The sequence below is a fragment of the Carassius carassius genome, chromosome 17 (genome assembly GCF_963082965.1).
Source record: "Carassius carassius chromosome 17, fCarCar2.1, whole genome shotgun sequence".
Classification (NCBI taxonomy): domain Eukaryota; kingdom Metazoa; phylum Chordata; class Actinopteri; order Cypriniformes; family Cyprinidae; genus Carassius; species Carassius carassius.
In genome coordinates, this window is record NC_081771.1 from 7,644,706 (window position 1) to 7,671,247 (window position 26,542).

Sequence of the window (26,542 nt, forward strand, 5' to 3'; positions counted from 1 at the left end):
GTAGAAGTGTGAATTAATTGACCCTTTCAGACACTTTCAAAACACATCTGTTAGAATTTGCTCACAGTTTAGATGGCTTGATCAGCACGTACACAAGGTCCGTTCTAGATATTCTGAATTCTAAGATTGTACACAGTTTGACTAGTATACCGCCAAAGTCCTTTTTGATCCATGTCTCTTGTGGCCTTCACTTCCTACTGTATGTGATGTGTAAACACAACAAACAAACCATGACACTGCCCACATGTCACAGTGCCAGTCTGTGTTCAAATTCTGTTGTTTACAGTAAACATTAATATATATTCATGACCTTGAGTTATATAAGCATTCTTTTGCGGCATATGCCATGCCATATTAGTGTTTTTTATCATATTGTCTCTAAAACGGGTGCTCAACAAACATTAACCTATATATATTTGGAGTGTTTCTAAATGTCTCAACTCTGTCATCAGTGTTTGATTTGAATTATGTATTTTATTTAAAAAAAATTGCATTGTGAGATTAATGGAGCTCCTGCAATGTCTGTATTCCTACCAGCCTGGCCAGGCAACGTTTTAGAGAAGTGCCTCTAATAGTTACGCTCGCTTGCAAAACTGTGTACGTTACAGATTGATAGTAAATGGAAAACATGAATGTAAATTGTGTCCTTTGATAATGTAAATGGAGAGCCGAGCTATTTTCCCCCACCCCCATAAAGAAATCAGCCCTATTTACATAGTCAGTTGTGCTTATGAGACTTATGGAAATCAATCTCTTGTCATTTTCCAACTACACAATTTCACGTTAGTTCAGAGATCACATATTTGAAAGTCAATATTGTGACATTGGCTCAGCTCCATGTTGGCAACATGAATTAAACATAACAAACAAAACAACACACTCTTCTGACAAACTTTTAGATGAGTTTTAATGCATTAATCTTTCACATTGCATGCGAATGAACCCAAAATGCATGATTATTTCCTCTTGAATATAGATTTTTCAGCGGGCTTTACGGAAATGTTGCACTTATGAAAGTCCAATCTTTTGGCGATCCGAGTTGAAAAGCACTCCAAATATGTTTAAGTGCAGGTTATCATTTAGTTATTCAGATTTATGACCATAACAGAAAGTAAAAGCAGGTGGATTCGAGTCTGTCCATTAAAGTGTACTTTCCAGGGTCCGGTTTTAAAGTGGCCAGCAAGGTGGCTGTGATAAGAGTTATTGAGGAGGGTCTTTGCTTAAACGTCTTGCACATGGTTTACCACTTTCTTTAAAACCACTTTTAGGACTCATAATTGCTACTTAAATGTTGCAGATGGGTTATGACTAATGAGAGGACTACATTTATGAATCTGCATGAGTACATGAAAGCTCTCCTTGCTGTTGAATTTAACCTTTTCAATATTGACTAATTATTGAGGTTAGAAAAGATCTTAAGACACACCGCAGTACTTTAATACATTCCATTAGTTACATTAGTCGACACCTTTCAGAGCTTTCTACCTCATTTTTTTGAATATCTTGATTGTGAATCCTTTGACTGTAGCTTTCCACTCTTGTGCAGAATATGACATTTAATAATTGAACCGTGCAGGTTGGTTGGCTGTTTAACAAGACCTTTGAGCTTCGTTTACACCGTGGCTGAATGTGGCACAAATCTTTTTTTGTTTCCTTAGTGATATGTGAACATTTTAATTTTAAACGAATACCTGATTTTTATTTGTATTTTTTTGGACAGAAGTACGACGTTAGGTGTGATGCCTGTTGCCTGACTAGTTTTTGTGTTTGTAGCTTTTCGTCCACGCTTGTTGGCTTTTGAGGTTTTATATATATACTACTAAAAGCAGACAATACAGTCTTTTAAAATCTATTGGCCGTTTAAAAAAAAAAAAAAAAAAGGTTTGCTTCGTTATGTTCCACCCCAACTTCCTGTGTAAATAGGAAATACCTCAGCACAGGAAAGAAAACTTTGCTCGGCAAGCTATTTCTTTAAAAGATCATGTGAACAACCTTACAAAAAAGAAACTGAGCAGATAATTGGACTTGCACACTGTGGTTTGCGTTACCAACATAACTTTGGTTTCACAAATACAGAGTATTATTTTTCAGTTTTTTTGTAGTCATTTACACTACCGTTCAAAAGTTTGGAGTAGGTAAGGTTTTTTTTTATTTTTTTATGTTTTTTGAAATATTGCTCAACAAGGCTGCATCTATTTGATCAAAAATACAGTAAAACAGCAATATTGTGCAATATTACAATTCAGAATAACTGTTTTCTTTTAATATATTTTAAAGTGTAATTTATGTTTTTTATGACGTTACTCCAGTCTTCAGTGTCACATGATCCTTCAGAAATCAGTTTAATATGCTGATTTGGTGTCAAAGAAACATTTCTTATTATTATCAATGTTGAAAAAAGTTGTGCTGCTTAATATTTTTTTTCAGGATTTTTTTTTAGAAAGTGCAAAGGTTTATTTGAAATGGAAATATTTTGTAGCATTATAAACGTATTTATTGTCACTTTTAATCAGTTGACTGTATCTTTAAAGGGTTTCCTATTATGCTTTTTCACTCTTTCAACTTTAGTCAGTCCGCAGTGTTGCTGTTTGAGCATAAAAAAGACCTGCAAATTTACAAAGCTCAAAGTCCACTTCAAACCGAGAAATCACTTTTGATAAACTACAATGAATGACTCGTTTGGACTACAACACTTATTTTCCCAGATTTTTGACATCACAAATACTGATGAATGGGACGAGACCTGGTTGAGCTGCACTAGAGAAGGCAACGAGTGTTATCCCTGTGTCGGAGACATGCTAGCTTTCCCAAGGCAGATGAATTTAGAGTGGTTACAAATCATCCGGGTTTAAATCGTGCTCAAATTGATTTGATTTACACTGAAGCTCACAGCTCACTATGAAGCTCACTATGGTAAGGGGCATGACATTTCCCGACCAGGCACCAAGTGCTGCCAATCACAACACACATTGGCCCGGCTAACCAATCACAGCACATTTTGTATTTCAGAAGGCGGGCCTTCATTTGATACAGGAACTATTCAAACCGATCATGCCAGACTAGGGAAAGAGGTGTTGTAATAATGTACCATATGTGAAAAATAATGTTTTTCGAGCAAACTAGTATGAGAGCCTGTTCTAGTACATCTCCAAAACAAAATCAAGACTTTGTAAAAGAGCATAATAGGACCCCTTTAATGAAAAAAACTACAAAAATCTGAAAAATCTTACTGACCTTTTAAACTTTTGAACGGTGAATATGTATACTATATGTATGTGTTTAAAAGAGCTGTGTAATTAAGTCATTAACAAAGCAGTTCAGTTTACTCATTCTAACTGGAATCGCTTTTTTTGTATGTTTTATAGTGTATCGTTTTTTTAAAAACATTTTGGTTTAACACACTGCCTTTTAATTAACAATTAATAATTTAATTTAATTATAAGGCATATTGCCTTATCTTTTCATAATTTTGTGCTTTAAAACTCCAGATCCAGTCTGTTCTATGCACACACACACACACACACACACACACACACACACACACACACACACACACATCGGCAATGTCATATTGTTCAGAATGGTGACATAAGGGTCAATCCCATCTGTCCTCCCCCTCTCTTCCTCTGCTCGGTGGTGTTATACGCTTCTGCTTCACACAGATCTGCCAAAGCGACTCACCCCAGCCTGTTTGTGCCCTGTCTCTGTTTGTAAATACACAGACGGAGGACACGGGTGCCGCTCGGGGTCATGGCTGCCTCGTGGATGCTCCAAACCCAATGTGACAAGCAACAGATGAGTCACAGCACCCCGAATCTAAAGAAGCCGACAGTTCCTCTCTCTGTCTCGCACTCTTTCCCCTTGGGTCACGTGAGGATTAGTGACACCTTCGCTGGCATCCTATAGGCCTCTGCCGAACCCTGCCATATCATCCTGCCTCAGTGCCATTACCCTCCCCCTTCCCTTCTTCTGTTTATCTTTTTCTTTTCTCGCCCCGTCATATTCAGTGCTGTGTTCTCTTTTAAAGGTCTGGCTGCTTCTCTCCATGCCAGCTAAACACAAGGCATGTTTCTTAGGATCAGTTTATATAAATGGTGATAGCTTTTCTTTGAATATTTGTATAATATTTGATTTATATTTTAATTATAAAAAATGAACAATACATGCACACAGTACATACACAGATATAAAAATATAAATATAAAATTTTAATTAGAGTTCTACTTATATATATGAAATTAATCTTGTCTGTGTGTATAATTAAAATAAAAACATTTTAAGAATTCCTAAATATGCTTCTTTTGTCACTCTAAATACACAAATCTTTCTTTCTTTATTATGGCACATTTGAAGGGCCGTATCTTTTCATTGCTTGTTCCTAAAAAATGTTCATCATGTTCACACACTTATTCTTGACATTTTTGTAAGATATTCAGTCATATTTTTTCTTTAGAGACAGATAGACAGCACCGAGTCAGCATCTCCCTCTCAAAGTCAAAAGATCAAAGCATCTCTCATCTTGTCCTTCTCAAAATCTGAAAATCCAGCTTGTCTTTTTTTGTTCTTTCTCCAGCCACACAAAGTAACAAACGCTAGCCGGTGTGCTCGGCCCCATGATTACCATCCTTCCACCGTAATCTGTCCATCTTTTTAAGCAAATAGCATGACCTTGCATAACCGAGGAGAACAACGTAGTTCTCTGACCCGATGAGGGTGTTTAAATGCTAAGCTGGATGGGATGATGAACCCGGAAACTATTTGCCAACTTTAACCGGTAGTTTGACCCTGCAGTGTTGACTCACATGTGAGATTTCTTTCCCATGTGCTCTTGCAAGCAACCTGTGATTTTAAGTTCATGTGTGTTTCTAGGCTGGTTTTTGACTACAGTCGCTCAGAGCTGTGCAGTTATGTTATATGTAAATGTAATATTATCAACACATCCAATTTGGTTAAATGCTGTAGTGTAGGCGGCTGTTTTGATCCTTGTACCCACAACACTTAATTCAGACTTTGGGCACTTATTGCGGTAGTTCGGTGACTCTGTGTTTCTAAAAAATAATGTTGCAGTGATAGGAATGTGAGTGTTTAGTATTTATCTGATTGATCTTTGTCAAGCAGGAAAAAAAAGACAAACCGCTATCATGTAGTTTGTGTGTGTGTGTACCTGTTTCATACTCGTATGAAAATTGCTGCCATATATCAAGATCTAAAGTGAAGCATTTAAATATTCAAATACAGATCCAAAACAATTTGCAGGCATTACTTTGCATAGAGTGTTATTTGTTGACTCGGAGAGTGTTGGAACAAAGAGCGAACGCTGGCCGATGGGAAGTAGAAAAAGATACAGCCTTTTCTCAGAATAGCGGGAGATAAAGGTGTGGAAGCGTTGAGTCTACAGTACATAAACATACTGGTAAGTTATTTAAAGAAAGAAAATACATTGACTTGTGCTTTGATAGTTTATTTTTTTAAATAACATTTTCTTTTTATTGCTGGGCATCAATTAATCGCATCCAAAATAAAAGGTTTTGTGTACATAATATGTGTGTGTACTGTGTATATGTATTATGTATATTTAAATACACACACATGCTTGTATACATTTAAGAAAAATGTTATGTTTAGATATAAAATATATTTATATATAATATAAATGATATGATTATAAATATATACATGTAAATATTTTCAAAATATATACTGTATGTGTGTCTTTATGTATACATAATAAATATACATAGCACACACACATATATTATATAAACAAAAACTTTTATTATGGATGCAATAAATCACGATTAATCATTGCCCAACACTAGTTATTTAAAAAGAAAAAACCTTTGTGGTATTTTGCTTCAGCTGCATGTCTTCCTCAGAACATAAAGATATTTTGAGGACTGTTTCCATGCACATTATGGTATAAATGTTCAGTTTCTCACACTAATAATATAGCTCATTGGTCATACTCTGTAGGTAACTTTTGTGATGCTCATGGTGCTTTTGCATTCTTTTCAAAGCTTGAATGTCCTTGCACTGTAATTGCATTGACAAGTCTGACCAGCACAGACTTCCGAATATCTCCTATCCTGTTCTGTAGAAAAAAAGAACTTCATACAGGTTTGTAGCGACATGAGGGTGACTAAATGAAGATGGAATTTATCATTTTTGAGTGAACAAACCTGTTTGAGAGTTCTCATGTTGAGTCCACGCCGTTGCCGAGCTGAAAATGGCCCTTAAAACATCATAATTTCTCTCCACATTTCAACACAAAAGACTCTATTGTGACCATGCTGTGCAGATGTTTATTTAAAGTCTCCTCTCTCACACAGTAACGTACGTTTCACCCAAAGAAAACACACCACCCCCCTTCTAGCTGTGTATGTGAGAGTGTGTGTCCATGAGTGGGAGGCAAAGAGAGGGAGAGAAAGAGTGGAATAAATAAAGAAACATCAAGTGGTGATTTAGTGGGAGAGATAGAGACAAGACAGAATGTGGCGGGGATGGGACAGATAGACAAGCGGGAGAAATAGATGGGGTTAAGAGGCGCGAGATGGAGAGAGACTGGAAAAAAATAGATCGCCTGAATGTTTGACAGGGTTAAACACAGTGAAAGATTACCAGAGAAATCTAAGACATCTGTAGCGAGTATCAGCAAGAGCATTAATTAGGAGGAATCAGCGGTTTTTAATTCTTTTCTATGTGCTCGGCAGTAATGAAAGAGATGAATAATTGAAGGGAAGGAGCAGCCTTAGAACACTGTTTAAATGTAGCTAATGTCACTTGATTTACTCATTTATCGTATCAAATAATTTCAATAAAATACTTGTTAAATTTTTGTTGTTGTTGTTCTGCAGATGGAATCTCTTACGGGGAAAAAAGCAAAACAATTTAATTGCGACACCTCAATGCCACAACGTGGTACAGTGCTAATACATATTCACATACTTATATATTTATGCACGTATATGAATTAGGTAGTATAACAATTAGGAAGAAAAAGCAGAAATTACAGACAGTTTATTGCCTTGTTTAAGTCTGATCATTTTATGAAATAGCTTCATGATTTGAGATTGATACATAGTCATAGCACATCATTCACTCAGGATGAGTTATGAATTAAAGATTAGTATATAGATTTAGGGGTTTAGAATATCTCTAGCCCACACGATGAGCAATAATCATAGTGATTTAGCCTGTTACAGACAGTAGAAGGAGATTAATCTACCCTAAAGACAGTGTCCGATGGGGAGGAGACTGGTATTCAAATTAAGATCTCATTTATTCATTTATTCATGTAATCCATGATAATCCCCAATAGAGGTGCAGCATGTCAGAGTGTGTCAACAAATCGCATTTGATGGTGCTGATCATGTGACCTTAGTGTAACCAGTTTTACTATAGTTTCCATGGGAGTTAAATTATGATTCATGATTTAAGCGTGCTGTTATTGTTTTGTTAACCTAATAAACTTATAGCGAGGTACGAGGCTGCTTTAAAAATCTCCCATCAGCTCCACTGATCATTCCTTTTGTTGAATAATTGATTTTTACTCGCATTTTAAGTAAAATTAATATCTGATCAAATTAATATTAATATGAAATATTTATGATGAGTGATAAAACTATGAACTATCTGCAAGATGATAAATGGCAAGAAAATTCCAAATTAAGATAGAGCCACTAGTCTGTTTTTCATTTCGAGTTTAAGAAATAAATGAGAGAATTATTTTTTCAGCTACATGCAAATTAGACAAATTGTGCTTAGTGGACAGAATAAGGACTAAATGTTTTCTTTAGTCCAGAATAAGGACTAAAGTTTGTAAGGAGACTGCAACTCAAGGGGAGATGAATAATGTTTTCATAAGTGTGTGTTTTTAGCAGTTTATAGCAACTAGGTGTTTCTAATAGATTGAGAGTTGTACAGTATGATGCGACCAAATTAGACTTTTGCAGCATGTTCACAGTTTTGACAGGTTATGTTCAAATGTAAAAGTTTTATAATGCTGGCTTCCCTATCTCCATCCTGTGATTTATGTTTTTGAAATGACTGCAGGCACGAATCATTAGAAAGCTTAATTTATACATAATGACAATCAAAAGAGTTAATCTGCATTGAACAGTATTTCTTTACATCTCAATGTTAGATGTTGTTCTGTATGTCACCCATATGATGTATATGGAAATAAATGAAAGCGATAATGTCCCGGGGAAGCGTATTCAAAGCAAGCAGTCAGCCTAAAGCAATGCACAGTTAACATTGAGTTGTTATGAGCAGGGATGCAACGATATCAAAATCTCATGATATGATAATATCTCAATATGAAGTTCACAATACAATATTATTGGGATATTTTAAAAAAGGACAAATGAAATTTAAATTTTGTACATTTTAAAGTTAAATTATTCTATCTAATGCACATTGAAAGCTCAAAATTAAGAGCTTTAACCCATGTTCCTAACTGAGAAAAAATAGGTAAAGAAAAATTAAGTCAATTGACTTAAATGAGTCTCAACCCATGGTCTCAGTCTAAATTACATTCACACTGGTGTTTTAGAAAGCCAAATTAATAAGAATATAATAATAATAATGATAACAACAACAATTTTATATTATTGCTGTTCCTATTACAGTACAGTAATAGCCACATATTTGAAAACAATTGCACTAAAATAAATGAAAATGAATATTTCATAGGTATATTATTATTGTTTTAAACTACAGTAGGGAAATTACAATACTTCTTCCATAATTTCCACACTTGGAAGAGATATTATGATTTGGACTGCATTTAAAAGTTTTAAACTTAAGCCCTATTTTGACGGAAATGGCAGTAGAGCTTTTATTTTGAAGGACAACTCCAGCTTGTGAAAACAGTCTCACTACTAATTTCATGAAATGCTGTAATCATCTTCCATGAAAATAAAGCATAATTAGTGCTGTTGCATTCCCAAATGTGCTCTAAACTCACAGCGCATGCGATAACGAGTTCACTGTTTTAGTTCATTTGACAGATACTATGTCAAAGCATAATGGCCCAAAACACAACTTTAAAGAACTTTTATGCTAGAACAAGACATTTAAATGTATTTTAAAAACTACACTACACAAGACCTTTCGTTTCATATCATCATGTGACCACAATAATATTGCGATGCTACAATATTTATAAAACCGTTACATCCCCAGTTATGAGATCTAGTTAGGCAGCGTGTGATACAGGATGTTCAGCTGTTTGAAGTTTTTGCCTTTGTTTTTCACATTTACTATGTGATTTACATAACCAAATCAGAATTCAGTGGTATTTTCAATTGTTGTACACTGTTAAAAATGATATGGTCGATTAGTCATTGCGACATATGCTTTTCCATTACTTTAACCTATTTCAACTTCATTTTTATGCTATGAGAGACAAGATTTAAAAAAATGAGAATCCATTTTGATTGCTCTAAAACTGAAGACTGAACCTTAATTTTTAATTTGACTTTTTTGACAGTGTACGATGTAAATTCAGCTTCCTGTTTCTGTGACTGTTTTGGACACTATTTATGGTGCGGAAGCTCTCATTGTGGATATTTTTACATAACAATGTCTTGTCAGAATTAAATATTCATAGTTATCTGAAAACAATCCATGGTTCGGACTGAAATGATAGCTGCTGTAATAAATATAGTCACTTGTAATGATAGTTCTGAATTTTAATGCCGGTTTATGAACATAATAAAGGCAACATGAAAGACTTGCCATTCAATATCAGATAGCCAGGGAGAAGCAAATGATTTCAAATATTTGATATTTAAATTATTTTCAAATGAACAGAGAAGTGAGCAGAGAGAAGGGCGAGGAGTTTCCCCCAGTGGTCCTTCGGGGGCTTTGTTTCTGTGGCGTTGCTCATTAGCGAAGCGAGTCCATAGAACCGGCACACACACACCAAACAGAGTCCCCGAGTGTGGCATTGACATGCGCACGCTCGCTCACTCTTTGAGGGAAGGCTGACCGAGAAGCTGTCCTGATTAAAATGACAATAGTCTAATTAACTCGACCTCTGTGTCAGTGCACAAAACAGGCGCTTGGCCTGCCAATTTCCTTTTTTCGCACTATTTCTTTGTCTTCTCCGTTCCAGAAGTCAGAGATTTTTCTCTCTCCGTCATGGCGTGGTGCTCCAAACCGTTTCCGAGTTGTGCTAATGGCAATTATTTTCATAAGCTAATTAAATCCAGGGCCTGCTCTGTGTTTCTAGCTGCAAATCCTTGAGGGACTTATCTTAAGGCTAGCGCTGCAAGCACCTTTGAGTAGCAGCCTGTTAGTAATTGAGAAAAAGGGATATACTTAAAAAAAATTGCGATTTATCCTAATCCAAATCTCGAATTTGAGAAATAGCTAGTTTTAGGCAGAACCAGGGCGACTTAGCGGCTAACCTCCGTCACCCTGTTTTTCCTCCAGCCCATTCCAAAGTCAGCGAAAGAGAGAGAGATAAAGAGGGAAAGAGATGCCAGACGAAAGGAAAGGAAACCATTTCGCTGACAAGTAGAAGAACACTAAGCCAGATAACGTCGAATCTTTAAAGCTCTTAAACAGACACCATTCTAAAAGTTGTATTTTCCTCTTGCCCCCGCAATCTGTTGCCATTATTCGATTGGTTAATCTCATCTGAGGGCGGAGAAGAAAAAACAAGTGGAAAAAAAAGAGAGAGAAGAAAAGAACCGCTTAGATGAGTGGAGTGGAAAGTGCTTTCAGTTCTATTATCCTTCTTTTGGTGATTGCGGCCCATAGGGAGATAATTACGCTTTAGTCTTGAGTTAATGAAACGAAAACTTTCTTTCTTTTCTTTCGACTGAAAAGGAACGGTTGATCTTTTGTGCCACTATCTGAAGACATCTCCCACCCTTGACAGGGGCACATTGAGGATGCGTTTTGTTTTAGGGTGAAAAACACCCTCTCCCCGTACGCACACACTTGGGCTGTCAGTTGAGCAGCGATATGACACATCCTTCAGCATATTGAGTTGCCAGTTCCTCTCGCTTCAGATGCTCTTCCCTGTAGCTCCACTGCTAATAAAATACACCCAGAGAAACAAAACAGAGAAATGCTCTCAACATAACACATAGCCTTTACTCAAAGCAAAAGCTCAAAGCAAAAGCAACTAACTTTTTGAAGCAATACAATAATTATACAATAATACAATAATTTCGAGTGAACAATATAACTCCTATATTGTGAGCAGTTTGGTTTGTGTAATGAGCAAATTACAATTAGTGTAATTCCAATAACTATGCTTTCAAACTGGAGCCTGTGGCTTACTAGTTAGTACATGCTGTTTATATTTAGCCTGGTTGCTTATGGAGTCCCAATTCTGTTTCTTATTAATAATAATAATAATAATAATAATAATTGTATAGGTATAATAACAAAAATACAAAAATTATTATTATTGATGTTGGTTATTACGGATTGTTAATGTAGTTTTTTATATAATAAGATTTTTTGTTTTTGTGTGAAGCTGAATGTGTCTAGTGCTACTACTATTAAAACTAAATATTTGTACACTAATAATAAAATAAATTATTATTGTTGTTGTTATTATTAGTAGTAGTTGTTTTGAAGCAAGGTGTCTGCTGCATATTATATTATACTATATTATATTATATTATATTATATTTAAACATGTAAAATAATAATTCATTATTTGTATTATTTTTATAATTTTATATTTTTAGGTGAAACAATACTTTGTTTCTTGTGCTAATAATACAACCCGAATTCCGGAAAAGTTGGGACGTTTTTTAAATTTTAATAAAATGAAAACTAAAAGACTTTCAAATCACATGAGCCAATATTTTATTCACAATAGAACATAGATAACATAGCAAATGTTTAAACTGAGAAAGTTTACAATTTTATGCACAAAATGAGCTCATTTCAATTTTGATTTCTGCTACAGGTCTCAAAATAGTTGGGACGGGGCATGTTTACCATGGTGTAGCATCTCCTTTTCTTTTCAAAACAGTTTGAAGATGTCTGGGCATTGAGGCTATGAGTTGCTGGAGTTTTGCTGTTGGAATTTGGTCCCATTCTTGCCTTATATAGATTTCCAGCTGCTGAAGAGTTTGTGGTCGTCTTTGACGTATTTTTCGTTTAATGATGCGCCAAATGTTCTCTATAGGTGAAAGATCTGGACTGCAGGCAGGCCAGGTTAGCACCCGGACTCTTCTACGACGAAGCCATGCTGTTGTTATAGCTGTAGTATGTGGTTTTGCATTGTCCTGCTGAAATAAACAAGGCCTTCCCTGAAATAGACATTGTTTGGAGGGAAGCATATGTTGCTCTAAAACCTTTATATACCTTTCAGCATTCACAGAGCCTTCCAAAACATGCAAGCTGCCCATACCGTATGCACTTATGCACCCCCATACCATCAGAGATGCTGGCTTTTGAACTGAACGCTGATAACATGCTGGAAGGTCTCCCTCCTCTTTAGCCCGGAGGACACGGCATCCGTGATTTCCAACAAGAATGTCAAATTTGGACTCGTCTGACCATAAAACACTATTCCACTTTGAAATAGTCCATTTTAAATGAGCCTTGTCCCACAGGACACAACGGCGCTTCTGGACCATGTTCACATATGGCTTCCTTTTTGCATGATAGAGCTTTAGTTGGCATCTGCTGATGGCACGGCGGATTGTGTTTACCGACAGTGGTTTCTGAAAGTATTCCTGGGCCCATTTAGTAATGTCATTGACACAATCATGCCGATGAGTGATGCAGTGTCATCTGAGAGCCCGAAGACCACGGGCATCCAATAAAGGTCTCCGGCCTTGTCCCTTACGCACAGATATTTCTCCAGTTTCTCTGAATCTTTTGATGATGTTATGCACTGTAGATGATGAGATTTGCACAGCCTTTGCAATTTGAAGTTGAGGAACATTGTTTTTAAAGTTTTCCACAATTTTTTTACGCAGTCTTTCACAGATTGGAGAGCCTCTGCCCATCTTTACTTCTGAGAGACTCTGCTTCTCTAAGACAAAGCGTTTATAGCTAATCATGTTACAGACCTGATATCAATTAACTTAATTAATCACTAGATGTTCTCCCAGCTGAATCTTTTCAAAACTGCTTGCTTTTTTAGCCATTTGTTGCCCCCGTGCCAACTTTTTTGAGACCTGTAGCAGGCATTAAATTTTAAATGAGCTAATTAAGTGGATAAAAGTGTAAAATTTCTCAGTTTAAACATTTGCTACGTTATCTATGTTCTATTGTGAATAAAATATTGGCTCATGTGATTTGAAATTCCTTTAGTTTTCATTTTATTAAAATTTAAAAAACGTCCCAACTTTTCCGGAATTCGTGTTGTAGTAATAATAATAATGTGTTGTTTTTGCACTTGACAATTATATCTTGAAGTCATCATCTCATCATGATGTTTGTTAGGTGTTTTTTTTTATTGGTGTTAGTGATTATTGGTGCTTACAGTATGTGAGAAATGCAGGTTTTAATTCTGATCTTGTCCTGATTCCATTCTTGGCCTTTGTCTGTTGTTGTCTGTGAACCAAAAAAAAAAATAATAATAATAAATATATATATATATATATATATATATATATATATATATATATATATATATATATATATATATATATATATATATATATATATATATATATATATATATATATAAAGTTTGTGATGAAAGTTTATGTTTGTGTACTGTCCCTGTAGAAGTCCACATCTGGTGTGTGGTGCTTTAGAACCGGGTTATTCTGACCCCTCCTCCTCCTCCTCCTCCTCCTCCTTTTCCTCCTTTCTCACATTTCATCATCTGTTCTGCAGCTCTCCACTTCTCACTCACTCATTCTTTGGCCTTGCTGGATCCATCTGCTGTTATTATTTGCCTCTGATAATTGGCTTGAACAATGGAATGTCTGTGTGTCCCCCTCGCCTTTGAAACAAGACACCCTGTTTATTTTCTGGAGGTTCTGTCTGTGCTCCCTCTTTTTTTTTCCTTTCTCACTCACCTCATCCGTCAATCCTCATCCCTTCCCCTTTTTCTCTCCCCATCTTTCTCCATCTCTCTCTTTCTAAGTTTCTCACTCTCTCCTCCTTTTTTAAGTGAGTTGTTAAAGTCATACATAATAGTGCGTTTCTGAATGAGTGTCATGCTTGGGATTCTTTGCAGGAATGGGTCGTGATCGCTCAGCTTACCATCGATCATGTGATTTTAAATCTCTCAACAGCCACTTTAAGGTCAAAAGAGAGTGAGAGAGATAGGAAGAGTTGCAAGAAATAAAGCAACATATTATTGGACTGCACTGTCCTTTTTACCTCCACCTACATCCTGTTTGTCAAGTTGTTTTCATTCCTAAGTTTTAAAGGGGTGGTTTAGTGTTTTTGTTTTTTTCTAGACTTGATCATGTTTATGGGGTGCAGTCTAACATGTCTTAATGCTTCGTTTAAAAACACATTATTTTTTCACATAATTTACCTTTATTCCACACCTCTCTGTACCTTCTCTGAGAAACGTGCTGATCATTTCCTGCTTTTATGATGCCCCTCCCTCAGAAATAGGCGATGGGATCTGATTGGTTAGCTAGCCCAGTGTGTTGTGATTGGCTAATCAGCCTCTAGTGCGTGTCTAAATGTTCCTCCCCTCACCTCAGCGGTATGTGTTCTGGTTTTATTGTAAACAACAGTTTCGTTAATATCGCTTATCAGTTTGAGCCTGATTGAGAAGCACAGAATATTATTGAAGAGGATCACGCAGAAACTGTGCATGAACAGCTTTTAATGGTAGGCCTATGTTTTTTGTTTGTTGTTTTCACATACTTTTAGATACGCTTTTATTTGTAGATTCTACTGCTTCTTATAGCTTTTAATATACAGTTTTATCCTCATTAAAGCTTTAAAAGGGTCATATGATGTGATTTAAAATTTTCCTTTCTCTTTGGAGTGTTACAAGCTCTTGGTGCATAAAGAAGATCTGTAAAGTCTCAAATCCAAATCCAAAGAGATATTCTTTATAAAAGTTAAGACACTGCCATGCCCCCCTAAAATGGCTCATTCAAACACGCCCCCACACGTCTACATCACTATGTGGAAATATTTGCGTAATGCCGCCCAAATGTTCACACAAAGAAAGAAGGCCTGGTTTCAGTAAACGCAGTTAATGTTGGAGCAGCCATGTGTGTATCTAGATGAAAGCTAAAGCCCTTTATTTGGCCTTCTGAAAGTAGGCCAAATAAACATTTTATGGACGCATTTTATGGACGACCGTTTCGTGAACCTTGGAGAGGAGGTAATTCTGACTTTGCTACGGCAATCTGGTGCTTCTTAAGCAGCTACTGTAAGTATGTTTTGTTATTAGTTTAAGTATTTGCTATTGAAATGAGGAGTTTTGCGCGTTGCGTGTGTGTGTGTGTGTGAGAGAGAGAGAAAGACGTCAAAAAGTGGAGTCAACTGTCTTAACCGTCCTTGGCTTGTGTACTTCAAACACATACAAGCTTCATCACTGTGTCTGTCACGCAACTCTGTTCCCCTTTCAGGCATGAACTGATAGTAAAACTAAAGACATTATTTTGAAAGATGAAGCTCGCTATTATGGAAAGGGGCGTTACATTTCCGACGGGTGCTTGTGGTGATCGGTCTATCACAATGCACTGGGTCAGTTTCCAATCAGAGCAGACTGCTCTTGTTGATGATGTGTAAAGTTAAATGTGCCTAGATAGCATAAACCAAAACAACCAAAACAAATGAGTATACTTTAATAATATTATATTAAATTATTGTACATGTTGCACTTACTCATTTAGGAATCATCAAACGGAACATTTGTAGTTTATCTCCAGAGTAGTCCGTTTCTCCTCAGCTGTAGTTTGATTAAAGTATTTCAGGGACAGAACAAGACAGGTATGCGTTTCCCAGCAAGCAGTGGTGCGATCGGTGCCAGCCCTTCATTTGCTGAGTGTTTGTGTTTATGCAAACGGAGGCCCTCTTCCTGCATATTCAATCTTCAACTCAGGCTTTTGTTGTGTTTAGACCGCATACCTCCAGCCCCCGAGACGAGAGTGCGTGTGTGTGTGAGCCAGAGAGCGCGAACGGGGCAAGACTGCTGGTTGCATACTGTTCGCACCTCACTTACAACTTTATATAGAGGCAGCTGGTGAAGAGAGGACTTTTGTTAAACTGCAGATCAAAGTGTGGGACGCAGAATTTATTTGGAGTTGGCTTGTGGAGCACTGGGTTATGTTCATGGGTAAGTGTTCACAGACTTTAAGCAATGCATTTACTCTCCCTCTTGCTTGCTGGGCTAAAAATACTGTCTAAACGCTTACGTTTCTGACTGTGCATCTCGGACCCCCTCGCTCTCACTATCTCACTCTCTTTTTATGAGGAAACCACACGGTGTCTGCCTCCACTCTCTCCTGTCCAATTAGATCTTTGCCTCAAAAGGAGAAGTGAATCTGTATTGATATATTTTGCACTTTCCTCAGTCACTGCGCTTACTCTCACTCTGTCTCAGTACAAGGAAATGGAATTTGTGGGTTATTGATATTAATAGTTGTGCACAGGATCTGTGGTCAAAGGAGAGAATTGAACACATGAGAAAAAGATAGAGCCAGAGAAAAAGAAGCCGATTGGTGAGGAGAAAGACGAAACGTGATGTCAGAGGAGACGTTAAAGCATAGTTTAGATCATGCAAAGAAATTAACCATAATTATTAATGACATGTTAAAAAATATGTATAATAGTTAGGAAATCTTTAAATGACTTTATTTAGCTCTTCTCTGTCTATCTCTCTATCTATCAGCCACTCTTCTGTCTTCAGTGTCACATGATACTTCCAAAATCATTCTCATATGCCAATTTGCTGAAACATTTTTTATTATTATTAATGTTTTGTCAGAACAGTGCTATATTATTTTCAGTATTTTTTAATTAACAGAAAAGTTCATAAGAGCACCATTTATTTGTAAGATAAATATTTTGTAACATTATAAATGTATTTGCTATCAATTTAATACATTCTTGCTGAATAAAAGTATTAATTTATTTTAAATAAGGAATGAAAAAAATAAATAACAGTAAACAATAATGGTATAATAATAGTAAAATAATAGTAATAATAGTAAAAAAAAATCAAAATAATAGTCAATATTTGAATGGTAACCTATTTGAATGGCCATTTCTTCTGAAATATTTGTAAATGGATAATGCACATTTTATAATAATAATAATAATAATAATTATTATTATTATTATTATTATTTTGTAGGTTTTATTTTATTTTTTATTTTTGTTTACAATTTTGTGTATGTCTTATTTGCTGTGTGTACTGTAAAATTTAACAGCCATATTCTCTAGATATTGGTATTGGCAGCAGCCATAAAAAATGGTCAATGTATAATGCACATGTATAATTTTCTGTTTTTGAGTTAATATCTAAATATCATGAAGTCATATTTGCTATAATTACATTATATTACATTGCTAACCCTAGTCTCAAGATATCTATATTGGTGTTGGACATTAATAAAACTATACTATTTCACTGCTCATAAAGATAGCATTGCATAACTGGGTTAAACTCCTCTGTTTCAGGGTAAAACCAGTGTTAACCCTATATATCCTTAGTCCTTAGCTGTGTAAATGTCATGTCAGAGAGTAAGAGAAATCACTCTACAGTAGGTCCATACTCTCATGGCACTGGTCTGTACAAAAAAAAAAAAAAAAGAAGTATAATCCAATTACAGAAAAAAGGAAAAGAAAGAAGAGGGGGAGGTAAGCTCAGAAAAGAAAACAAGTGCAGCTTTTTATTTGTCTTTTGGATGATTTCATTAGAACATGTTTTGAAAGTCTGGCTGGACCGTTTCTGGTATCCAGAGTAAAAGAATGCTCTATTCAGCCTGCGCTCTTGCCTGTTAACATTTAAATAGTGTAAAGAAATGCACTGCCTTATTTGTTTTGGGATAGGAACGAAATACCGCTGCCTTGGTATTAAGACTGTAAAAGCTACGTGTGTGTGTTGTGTGTGTGTTTACTCTGTGTACTTTGTTGTTAGCTCAGCAAAACGTGAGGGCAGGTCTGAAAAAAATATCTAGATCAGACAGCCTGACATTCAGCAGACTATGTACCTCCAGAAGCTCAAGTGACCCACGTACAAGCCTAGATAAATTAGGTTTCGCATCTGTTTGCATGTCGGAAACCACCGTTGTTTACACGAACATGGACGTGCAAAACAATGGGCGAAGCCTGCTTGTAAGCGAATTACAAACATGACTTTCAGGGTTTTTGGGAATAGTTGAAATGAATCAGGCTCTGGTGAGAGAGTGAGTAGGAGAGAAAGAGAGAGAGACCTCAGTTCAGTCACCTTTTTGTCAGGCCTTTGTAAACAGCTGCATTTGTCTCAAAGTGAGTCATGCAATTTTCCTGTATTTCAGAGCACAGACAGTGACTTGGAAAATCATGTGCACACACCCTAAAAACAAACACAAATGGACTCAATATAGATATCACAGCCTGTCCTCTGCTCGGTCTCTCATTCACGGTCTCTCTTTTTCAGTTTTCCTCCTTTTCTGATGTGATTGTCCTCTTTTGGTTTAGCATTTAAGGTTTGAAAGTTTAATAGAAGTTTATTCGAAAAAAAACCAGACATTTTAAAGAATGTTCACTCTGTTCTTTTCCCTTTTTTGACAGCAGGTCCATACGACTTGCTTGCAATATTCCAAGGGCCAGATTTACTATCAGCTTGCACTAGCGCATCATTTACTAAAATACTAAAATTATGTTCTTTTTTGTTTTACAGAGGAACAAAAGGAAACTAATAGTTTTACACAACACCATTCTACAATATTTTTGTGCAGTGCTTGTCAGAGGACACTGGATGGATTTGCTTTCTTGACCAATAGGGGAGAAGAGGAGCTGGTCACAGCCTATGAGCTGCACTCAATCCCTGCATAAATTAATATGCTAATGAAGCATATTCGTATGCATAAATGTTCATTTATGACCCCACTGCAGAAGAAGCCACAGATATGCTATTTAAGCATTCGCAAACCGATTAATGGAATGGCTTTGCTTGGTGGTAAATATTCATGTGCTCTTGTGTTTTTGGTGAAGTGAGGAAAGAGATGGTCCATTAGATGGACTGAAGAGGCGTTCATAATGACAACCAGGGCCTTTTCCGTTAGGATTGGCTTGGTTTTAGCCAGGAATCGGTTGGAGTGTGTGATTCGACAGCCTGTATGATGTAAATGTGGTCAAATAAGAACAACATTTTGTAGAAGTCCTCTTCAGGTCTGGTATTATAAATGAGATTGTTGATATTCATGTGCATGATATCATTTTTAGCCATCATTGTCATGTATGACCAAAGTTTTTACCAGATTCTAGGTAAAACACAATAAGCTTAATATTTTATTAAAATCTAGGTTATTTATCAAAACTTTCTTGTACCACAAGTTTTTCTTTTTTTTCTTTTAAGAAATTAATATTTTGAGATTTTCTTACTGTTTAAGAAATTAGTACTTGTTTTGTAGTAATGGCTGCTAAAAAATCCAGAAATAAATGGCATTGTAAACTATATTAAGAGTATAAATATAATGTCAATAATAATGTCACTTAATGTTACTAAAAGTACTATAAATGATCTGTAATGAAAACAGAAGCAATTATAAAAAAGTGCCAAAATATTTAATTATGTGTATCTAGGATATATCAACAACTTTTGGTCACTGTTGGACATTGTCTGACAAACTAGTGAATTTGAAAAGTGAGTTAATCAAGTCCAAAGGGCCAAAATTGTCTGTAGTTGAAGAAACACCTTTACACAAGAACTTAAAGTAGTTGTTTTTTTCCCTATTCTGTCTGTTTTTTCGCTATTATCTTCAGACAGTATTTAGCCCATGTGCTCATTTAGTCGTCTCTCTGGCCGTGTTTCCTTCATAACACTCCCATGAAGTCGATCATCTCAGCAAGTTCCCAGAGCACCAGAATGCTGGTTCTTTTCCTTCTCCAGCTGGGTCTAACAGTATGAGCGTATTTATTCACTCCCCAGGCCTCCACCACCCCGCTGCTCAAAACACCAGCATTACCTCCAACTTCATGCATTCAGTCTGGACTGTTATCGATTTAGCAACACATTACGGTGCTATAAACTGAAAGGTAACTGCTGCTGTGCGCTCCCCCCCCTTCTGTTCTCAATGCAAAACGTTCTCGTCATTAGGATGAGAGAACATTTGTCTAAATGAGCGTTAGGCATTTCAGTAAACTCATTTAGCACCTGAGACCTTAGCAGGTGATTTGAATAAATGATGTTTAGCTTTTTAAGCTGAAAAATTCATCACCTGTCACCAAGAGCCATTGATTCATAACAGCAGGGATGACGTGTTAATTGAAGTCTAATGAATTAGAATGAGAGAAAATGGAATCAGCACAAGATACGTGGAGGAAAAGGAAAAGGTCCTTGTGGTAGCTTGTGTTTTTAGTCACTGAAAATGCTGACCACCCACCTTAACAAGGGCATCGAACAGATAATTGATGCAGGAACATGGACCTGCTGTACCAATGTGTTTTATCTGTGCTCACTTTACCTGAGATAAACAGAATCACTCTGCTCAAACGGCCAGCCACTGTTTTGACTGCCAAATGTAAACTGCATATTTTTTCACGTTCGGCTAAGCTTTCATGCTTTTATTCAAATGCCCAAGGGATGCAGGCCTATAGTATCTTTCTCAATAGTCTAGCATGAGAATATGCTCTTAGAGTATATTGAGACTGTAAATGTGAGCTTGTTTGCCTCACTGGCTTTTAGGAGGAAGTACTTTATAAAATAGCATTGTGGCAGATAATACTATGACACTTTGAAACTGAAATTTATGCATTATGGTTTTTATGTTGTATTTCATGGTACTTCCAATAATACCATGGTAATACATATTGGTAGTAGTGTGACACCATGCCCCCCAAAAATCATACTTTTTCAAAATTAACTATTTAAAATAAATTCTTTTGAAGTTTCGCTTATTCATAAAATAATTCAGAAAAAAATGTATCCTGGTTTTCCAATAAAATATTAAGCAGCACAACTGTTTTCAATGTTGATAATAATATGAAATGTTTCTTCAGCACCAAATCCTCATATTAAAAGGATTTCTGAGGACCATATTTCCCTGAAGACTGGAGTAATGATGACAATTTCTCACAGAAATAAATTACAATTTAAAATGTATTAAAAATAGAAAATAGATATTTAAAAAAACAACAACTTTCTTTTTGATCAAATAAATGCAACATTTTGTTCATAAGAGACTTCTTTTAAAAAGTAAACTCTACTGTAAAACATTTGCTTGATATAATGTTAAAGTTTAACCCTGAAAATGAAATGGATTAATAAGGGCGATGAATCACACATTTCCATATTGTAGTTAACAGTTAAAAGATAAAAGTGTGTTTTTCTGTTCTCTTAAGTTCTGTTTAGTAGATGATGTGGTTATTCGGTATGTCCATGATTGAGTCCTTGTTAGTTTGTCTGCACCATCAAAATAGCTTAACAAAAATAGCTTACTTTTAATGTAATTTTGTATGCACAGAGAAGACTGATGGTTTGTGACAGCTGCAGTAATTTTACATCTACAGCTTTTCCTCTGTGCTTGTTGTCTCTGCAGGGCAGGGAGGTTAAACGCAGCGCTGGAACTGAAGACGGCCGCAAATAAGCAAATCCTTAGAGAAGGTAAACAAATGATTAGTTATTAGACTCCAGTGGAGCTGTGTATGAGAGTGGATGCACATGTGCGCGTGTGTTTGTTAACTACAGAGGGCAGGTCTTGTGCTATTATTCTATATCTAGTTTAATGAATCCCTTGATTTTTTTTGCAGCTCTTGTGTTTGTATGCTTTTCTCAAGGTTAAGAAAAAATGAGAGGTCGTTTATTTTTGTCAAAGTTTATCGCTAAACAGGACAGCTTATTTGCCTAACTGCACAGGTCTTTTATTCCCTTTGTTTCTCATGTTTCTTGTTTTTGAGAAACGATTTGGTTTTTATCAGTCCTTGTTGAGTTGCTGAGAAATCAACATATTTAAAAAAGTCAGTGTTATTAATAAGACTTTTTGAATTATCCGGGTACTATGATGAGGATAATTTAGCCAATAGTGGCACCAAACAATGTGTGAAATGATACTTGGTTTCAAAACAGGTTTCCCAACCTGTCTACTCCAGAATGGAACAGCCCTAAGCAGCTGCCATGGAGACCGGAGCAAACCATAGAACTGAATTAGGGGTGTTCATGTACAGTATTAAGGCACAGAGTGTGAGAGGGATTGAGTTTGTGTGTCTGTTCTGTCTCTAACATAGTGGACAAGGAAGGGACTTCCCAACCTTTCCCATGAGCTCATGCTCACAGACACATTCACACACACCCAAATACACAAACCTAGTTCACTAAGTCTGTTTGTTTTCTCTCTCTGTTTTTCTTACCATATACACCTTCTTAAAAAGCTACCCATGCCTTCTTTCTGCATCATTCGTCTGTTGACCTCACTTGTTTGTCATTACAAACATCGTAAAAACTATATAGCAACCAGTAATTTTGTCCTTTTGTCTTCTTTTTCAGTAAAAATAATTGGGAGATTATGACAAGAATGATGCTGAGGAATACATTAAACTGATTTTGGATTTTGATACATTTACAGACTTTTTAAACTTTTGATTTATCATACACTTTGTTCTAATGCAAAAATACTTACTAATATATTTAATTCAGTCCACTTCTCGGCAGAAACACGTGTTTATTTCTGTATGGATGACTGATACAGTCCTATCCCCACACAAGTTTATATCCACTTAAACTCTGAGTACATTTTCAGAGAGCTAAACAGCAGGGGAAAATATTATATTTGCATGCTGTGTGGCGCCTGCCAAGGGCTAAATTGGAATGCCTCTGAAGATCATACACTTGATTATTTACTTTATTTGCCTCATCCTCTCATTTTACGGCAACCACAAAGATGGAAATTCTGAAGTAACACCAAATGAAAAGTTGTATATTGATGCATTTTAGGGCGCAGGGGTGGATTAGGGTCCATGTAATAGCTCTCTTCCGAGTACATTTTATTGCTTACAAAAAAAAAAAATGTAATTCTGTGTATCAGCATCAGGTTGAAAATTGCTTTGTATTAGCATTAGCATTTGGTAAGCTCCTAATTCCCCTGTTTCTACAGCTGAGTGTGTTTCTATGCATTTACAAGTGCTTCCGATTCGTAGGAGTTCACTTAAATCTCTTTTTCTGCCAAAGCTATGAACATAATAAACAAGCCAGCATGGCTAAAGCGCCACACGGGAGAGATTGCTAACGAGAAAGTTAAATGCTTACGCTAGTCACACAGTTGTTTATGCGCGCGTGTGCATAACTCCAGAGAGGTTTATAACTCTGCTGTAATAAAAATAATTTTTAGAGTAGTCACATCTGAAATGAAAGAATCAGCTCCAGCTTCTCTCTCTCTCTTGTTTTTTTTTTCTTGTTAATCATGAAAGTGTCAGCATTTTTCTATTTTGTGGAAGTGTGTAATAATAATAGCATAGAAATACAGTATGGACAATTATAATAATGACATTGTCATGGTGCTAATTATTTTGGTAATGGTACTGTTAAACAACTGTTGGCTAAATTATGCCAAAATTATGACGTTGTATGATTGGAAACAGTCAAAAAGGACAAAACCTCAGAAGTGGAACATGTCCAAAATACTTTTCCTTCTAGGTTATTTTTATGTTAGATAATATTTTATCCAACATGTCTGTGTGCAGCTAACATAATGCATACTACTTTGTAGCTGATTTCACAATGGCATACTGTATATCAAAGATATTGCTTTGGTTTTTGATTCATGCAAAGGTCTTACTTTTGGACAACTTTTATGGTGCTCAAAGCTAAAACTGTCTGATTCCAAATTCATTGATATTTAGTAAACTGAAAATCTTAAAAAGGAAAAAGTGCTAGGATATTTTATCAAATATATCTTACAGATTTATGTCTCTACTGACTTTAATAAAAGTTAGATGCTGTTTATTTAGTAGAAAGTGCGGAATGAGGCTCTTCTCTAAATGCTTATAAGAAAATGAAAATTACAAATCCATTATATTTGTCTTGGTATTGATAAATGAATGAATTCTGTTCTCTTAGAGGAGGAAAAGCTGTGATATAGTTTGTCTGCCACTGCGTCGGAGCGAGTCTTCGTGACAGAATCTTTGTACTGAATGGAAGTGATGGCAGTCAGGCAGGCAGAAGTCTCGGCTTCTGTCAGAGGAGTTGTCTTCAGAGAGATGAAAGGGAAATCTGTCCACAAAAATGCTCTGCGAGAAGTGTGTGCGAGAGTGTTTGTCACATATATCACAAAGCTCAGTTTGTCTTCTTTTCATCTGAAGACATACTCTGTTTTTTCTTTCTTTTTTTGCATCACTTTTCAACTCCTTCATCCAACTGAAAAGAGATGACCATATTTTAAATGGGTCAAATTGAACAATAGAATGATTATAGACGGTGCTTGCAACATCAAATGAATGCATTTGCTTCTTTTTTTTCTTAAGTAAGGTTGTGTTTTTTTCCTCTTTAGTCATTTTGTTTTCTTTGTACTAGCAATGCAAATACACCACATGGTTGAACTCTTTTTGGTAAGACGAAAGTGAAATCATTAGCACATTGTTGGAAATAAGTAGGTAAGCCATACAATATGGGCTTAGTCTTAGCTTGCCTTCCTTAAAAATACACCTTACAATGATCAGATTATGTTCATAAATCATCATAAGCTCCAAGCATTCACTGAAATATAAAGTATATGCCCTTAATGACTCACATAGGTTGATGTTGATTGTTCTCTATCCAACATTTGTTATATTCATGGTCAGTATCATTTTGGCAGTGCCTTGCCTTGGTATTTATTTTGAGGAAGCAAAATCCCTTTTAAGGATGAAGCACCTGGGCCTGGCTGCTTAATGGAATAGCTTTAACATTAAGTAAATAAACAGCTTGCATTTGAAAGGTATGAGTGTGTGTGTTTGTGTGTGTGTGCGTGTGTGTGTGTGTGTTAGAGACAAAGAGAGAGGGGGAGTGTATTTGTGCTGTGGGGAGGAAAGGAGATACGCCTACACTGGTTAGATGAAGTTTAGTTGTGGCTTTTAAACTCAAGTAAAGAGTTTGACTTTGGACTTTGTTAAAGGTGGAGTGTGTCATTTCTGCGCCGCTTTTGGCTCCAAATGGAATTACATAAAAATATTGTGTATGCAATAAATGTAATGCACTATGTTCCTTTGTATGGAAAGGTAACTGATTTCACAACAGCATATATATATATATATATAGCTTTTATCAAACTGAGTCTTAGTTTCTGAACCGATTCAAAATTAATTGATTTATTTGGCTCAAAATAAACTGAAAATTGTAAAAAGGTAACGGTTTTTGGCTGCCCGTTCATTACAGTAGTGATGCTATAATATTAAACTACTCAGCATAAATAAGTATAAAATATAATATACTAGAGTTTTTAATGAAATATTCAAATAATTATAAATATATCTTGTTGAGAATGTGGATATATAATGTTAAATATAATGTTATAATATAAAGTATATTGAGATTGTATTTTGGGATTTTGATTGTATAGGTCTGGATCAGTTTGCATCCTTGGATCCAAAAAAAAAAAAAAGACCCTGCTTTAAATGAAGAAATGCCTTTTTTAAAAATAAACCTTTTCTAAGCTGCATTATCTAATTTTTTGGGCTAAAATATTGTATACCGGTAATACGGAAATAACTTCAATTAATGTTATTACATTGACAAAATAGAATGCACTTTACTTGTCTCTGATTTATTTATTTTTTTTTTCACATTGGATTGAAAGCTAATTCAACAGATCAAACAAATAAAGTGAACAGGCACGTTAAAGCAGATCTATTTACTGTGTGTTTTGCACCAGGTCGTGGAACGGTCACTTTAGTTGTTATACATAAACACAGTCCTCCCAAGCTCGGGGGAGGGAGGGGAAAAAAAGAAAAGATGTGGAAAAAAGAAAAAGAAGCTTAAGTCCAGGACTGAAAACAGAAATGACAAACACCATTAGCTGAAAAATGTCCATCTCATTGCAACTATGTTATTGTTTACTTTAGCATACACAGCCTAATATGGTTTCATCTCTGTTAAAACAGTGCAGAAGGAAGGCCAGCGGCCTGGTCCAGGGTAGAGGTCTTTAAACTGCCACTTAGACTGCCTTGCCTCTCATTATTACATTATTCAACCTTACCCACATCTTGGCGTGCGTTTGCTAATGATATTTAAGCTTTTTGCCATGCTGGGTTCTCTTTCTCTCTCTGTCTACAGCCGCTCAAATTTCATCCTTCCTTATGAAATGCCTAATATATATACAGTCTAAATTATATCTATATTTATTTTTATATTTTTATTTTAGTGTTATTATTTAAATTATTCATTAGTCATTATCAATGTTATGGGCAGGTTGCCCAGATACTTTACTTACTTTACTTTTTTTATGTATGTATTTAT

The 26,542-nt window shown here is 35.8% G+C and overlaps 1 protein-coding gene across 15 annotated transcripts in view; it reads left to right on the forward strand.

Annotated features, from left to right (window-relative positions):
- The window catches only part of LOC132160902 (forkhead box protein P1-B), a 184,307-nt gene that overhangs the window by 39,431 nt on the left and 118,334 nt on the right, over nt 1-26,542 (forward strand). For 10 of the 15 annotated variants that reach the window (XR_009438085.1, XM_059570643.1, XM_059570634.1 and 7 more), the window contains one exon: nt 21,657-21,721. The exons of 2 other annotated variants lie outside the window; for them this stretch is intronic. The gene's annotated coding sequence lies outside the window, so the exon portion shown is untranslated. Of the gene's footprint in view, nt 1-16,051; nt 16,247-21,656; nt 21,722-26,542 lie in introns of those variants that run through there. 3 more of the 15 variants (XM_059570641.1, XM_059570640.1, XM_059570642.1) reach the window with 2 other exon arrangements.